The sequence below is a fragment of the Mytilus galloprovincialis genome, chromosome 10 (genome assembly GCF_965363235.1).
Source record: "Mytilus galloprovincialis chromosome 10, xbMytGall1.hap1.1, whole genome shotgun sequence".
Taxonomy (NCBI): Eukaryota; Metazoa; Mollusca; class Bivalvia; order Mytilida; family Mytilidae; genus Mytilus; species Mytilus galloprovincialis.
Genome location: NC_134847.1, coordinates 3,041,585 through 3,046,239, shown reverse-complemented (window position 1 = coordinate 3,046,239; position 4,655 = coordinate 3,041,585). Strand labels below are relative to the sequence as shown.

At 31.4% G+C, this 4,655-nt stretch overlaps 1 long non-coding RNA gene across 1 annotated transcript; it reads left to right on the top strand.

Annotated features, from left to right (window-relative positions):
- Window positions 1-1,075: 1,075 nt before the first annotated feature.
- Window positions 1,076-2,603, top strand: LOC143048934 (uncharacterized). The gene is made up of 2 exons (XR_012969944.1): window positions 1,076-1,489; window positions 2,150-2,603. It is a non-coding gene; the product is annotated as an uncharacterized LOC143048934 (long non-coding RNA).
- The last annotated feature ends 2,052 nt before the right edge of the window (window positions 2,604-4,655 follow it).

Genomic DNA, 4,655 nt, shown 5'->3' with positions numbered 1-4,655 from the left:
AACTTGATAACATGTCTAAATTTGACAAATAATAAAAAAACGCGAAACATTATATATGATTTTGGCGCAAAGACGTCAGGGGCAAACGTGACGTCATACAAATGAAAACTTACAAACTGGAGGATATTACGTTACCTGTACGATTCAAATTCGTATAAAATTACATTAAAACGGCGAATTCAAGGTAGGTGTTGTTATATTTTCTATTATAAAGCAGTATTCGAACATTTGTTGATTCAATCAATTCAAAATAGCGGGTCCCTCCTTAGTTACGTCTGGTCAACTGTGGATATGACGGCAACTTTTAGCCAATGAAAAAAAATGGTTACATAAAAATTGCATTAGAATACTACTTCTTCTATTTCTGTTACTACTTTTAGTATTGCTACTAATTTTTAGAAATGGAAATAGTAGAAACAGAAGTAAAAGTAATAGTAGCAGTAATATATTTAAAGCAGTAGTTATTCAATAAGTTATAGCAGTAGTAATACAAATAATAGAAATAGTATTAGAAGTACTAGTAATAGTAATAAAAGTAGAAGTAGTTGTAATATGTGCAACCTTTCCTGAGACGGTCAATATATTCATAAAAAACACCCAGAGCCAATTATTTGAAACCCAAGGATGTATAAGAACAAAAACAGTTGAAGAGCGGGAAAAAAAATTGAACAACAAAGATCATGAATATATCTTGCTCATTTTATAAGATAATATTAACGATTACATAAAAAAAAAAAAAAAAACCTTTTAAAGTTTAATACTTTACCACGCATCTACGCTTTTTACGCTTACCCCCTCACACTGCGCATACGCTTTTTACGCTTATCCCCTTCCCCCGCAACTACGCTTTCCTACGTTTTATATGTATCTTGTCTTCAAAACGTTAATGTAAAAATTTAACGTACAAATAAATGTTGTGACATTTAAAAATCAATAAATGAGACAAGTGCCAGTGCTTATCGTAAGAAATGGGCGGTCATTGTACACTTAATCGATGAATATTCATGATATTCTCACATGTACACAAATGTATTATTAACAGACGATAATAACAAATATGTCGGCCTCCGGATGTTTAGGAACAAATTGTGTCTGGACCAGCCCTTCAAAATATATCAGACGACGAAAGTATTGAAGGTGAGGATAACGGGAATGTATCTGATATAGATGAACCGTTGGTTAGCGAGGAGGAAGATGAAATTGATGATGAAATCGTGTAGGATCAGGAGGATGGAAATGATGATACTGACATGCTGACATGAATGAGATAATATGGAGCGAGGCCAATCAAGATATAAATGTTCGACAGTTTAACGAACGTACCGGACCTAAAGTATTATTGAATGATGATGTTAGTGAACTGGAACAGACATGATTAGTAAACATGCCCAAGAGACCAACCTAAATGCAACACGCAAACAGCAGCTAGCCGGACGAAATGACACAAACTGGACGGAGACAGATTTTGCTGAAATGTCTGCATATTAAGGTAAGTGAAAACAATATCTGTACAAACTAACAATGGTTATACGTGTACGATTTATTGTAAGCTTGGTTGATAGTAAGAAAATTAAATTGAAATGCATAGTAAATTCCCTTTATTAAACTGATATACATTTGTATATACATGTACATGTGATGTATGCATTTTTATGCACTGTTTATGTACAGGCCTGTTATTCAGTGGTTGTCGTTTGTTGATGCGGTTCATATGTGTTTCTCCTTTCTCATGTTGTAGATAACACTTTTGTTTTTTACATTTTTGGTTCCTTTAAATAGCTTGCTGTTTGGTGTACAAAATGTAAGCCTTGGCTCTATGTTGAAGGCTGTATGTTGACCTATAATTTTTTTATCATTGTGACTTGGATTGAGAGTTGTTTCATTGGCAATCAAACCACATGCTTTTATTTAAAATATTTATTGGTTTGTACATGCCTTTATACATGTCTGATATTTTAAAATTGTGTTTGCTTGTTACATGTATTTTTATAATTCTCAAAAGTAGAAGTAGGTTTAACACAGAAATTTTACATGTCAAGATATGTATGCACAGCCTATATCCACATGTACATGATGTATATTTAAAAGTGATATTAAAAGTAACATTTTTATGACAAAAAGTAAAAAGTGTATATTTTATCTTTTCTAGGAATCCTAATTCTAATAGGGATTATACAAGTTCCGGACTACAAGTTGTTTTGATCGACAAATAAATTCCTTGCAAATGAAGGTGTAAAAGAGGTCATGCCTGTAAAAAGATATGAAAAGCTGACACAGTATTTACATGTGAATGAGCCGGAGGCGGATTCTACTAACAAACTTGCCAGAATTAGGCCTCTATTAGACTCTGTTCTTGAAAGATGTCGAGTAGCTAAAAAAAAACGTTTACTCTTCCTTATAATCCATGTCATGATGATGTATGTGTGACTGGACATTAAGCAGCAAACAATCAATCAACTATGTTTTAATACGATTATTTTTGTTTAAATTAAAAATGTGTTATCCTTGCAATTGATCCTTTATAAATCAAAACATTTACTTAATATATATAGAATATATGTATAAATGAGATACCTTTAGCACATAAAACGTATGTACTCACAGAATATATTACTTGTTGTATACCAATTATTTTAGAGTGATATTACTGAAAGGAGGCAAAAAGATGGTACTGTTAAACAAATCACAAGACCACCGATCATTGAATGAATGGCTGTTATTTATTTTGAATTTATTGAACCATCAAATTAATTTTTGACTCTTCACATTGAATAATCCGCGAAGCGGATTATGTTAAATGTGAAGAGTCAAAAATTAGTTTTATGGTTCAATAAATTTAAAATAAATTATTGCCATTCATTATAAATATATTTCTATCAAAAATAAGGCTCAAAGATATATATTAATACGAATAACACCGTACACAGATGTTTGCGTAAGAATACACAACGTTAGAGTGGGCGTGTCGCCATAAAAATTGATTATTTTAACCAATCAGAAGACAGTAAATTCACCAAATTTATTTATTACTAATTACCAGGCAAACTTTCATGGTGTTGATATTAATATTTGTGACCAACTTCGGTCAAAATATCCTGTTGGAAGAAGCTCAAAAAAGTGGTGGAAATTTCTTTTCTTCCTTCTCACTAATTTGTGTGTAATAAATGGCTTTGTATTGTATGACCATTTCAACCAAGTAAAAAAAAAGAAAAAAAGATACACCCAACTTGATTTAAGGTTTAATTTGGTGGCACATTTAATCAATGGCTACTCTTTCACTAAAAGGAGAGCCTCTCCCCCTATACCTCTAGCCAATGTAGAAAAGTAAACTAATAACAATAGGCACATTAAAATTCAGTTCAAGAGAAGTCCGAGTCTGATGTCAGAAGATGTAACCAAAGAAAATAAACAAAATGACAATAATACATAAATAACAACAGACTACTAGCAGTTAACTGACATGCCAGCTCCAGACTTCAATTAAACTGACTGAAAGATTATGATTTCATCATATGAACATCATGCACAATCCTTCCCGTTAGGGGTTTAGTATCATACCATTTGTATATTTACTGTTAAATATTTGTGGTTTGTTTGGCACAGTAATCAATGAATTTGAACTTTATAAATCTCAAAGGATTTTTTTTTTTTATTTTATATCTTTGTATTAACTTGATTAATATTAAATCTAGTAGACAAAAATATTCTATTCCATTTTATTCTATATAAATTTAATGACTATAAATGTTTGTCCACTTTTGATGATATACATGTGTAATTGATTTTTCTGTGAAGCAGATAAAAAATTATAACTGCATTAAATACATGTATCAATTGCAGTAATCTTATTTCTTTTATAAAATTGTCTTCAGTTTATCTTTGGAGAAAAAACTTTAACTGACATAAACAGTAACCATGATTTAACTGCTTGGTTAAATTTGCAATTGATTTAGGTTTTTTCAATGTGCTGGTAATATTTCATTGCATGTGTGGGATCGAAATAGACCGACCTTTTTTATGAAGTTCTTTTGATTATTCCCCTTTGTTCACTATGACAACGGCATTTTCAAGACGTTATCAAAAATCTGATTTCTCTTTAAATTAGCCGTAGAACACGTATAGTTATTTGATCAAATGACATAAAGTACGATTTTATATCAGAAGTTTTCAATTAAGATAGCCATGTTGTCTAATAAATTCGGTAACATACATTTCCAAACAAAACACCGACGAAATAGACATTCGTCAAAATTGACAAAAAAAATGATACAGAAAACAATTTTACACCACGATTCTCCGCCGTATTTAAGCCCACAAGGTATGAAAATATAATTTAAATAAATGTTATTCGTATCTCTATGCATGGACCTTATTTTTTCTGTCCATAATGAGGTTTTTCTAGTCAAGGCAGATGCCGAAACATGGGGATCAATTAGTTGAAAGTGCCCGACGTCAAAACGTGCCAATTAGATATAGCGTGCGGAAATGCGACGTTTTCAACCAAAATGCTCGAGGAGACGGTGAAATTAAACAAAATGGAAGAAAGGGGGAAAGTGTTAAAAAATGACCCTCTCATACAAGACGAATAAGTTGAGAGGAAATGCATAAAACTTTTGATCAAATTTTTCATTTATGTTTTTGTTTTAAGACTATTT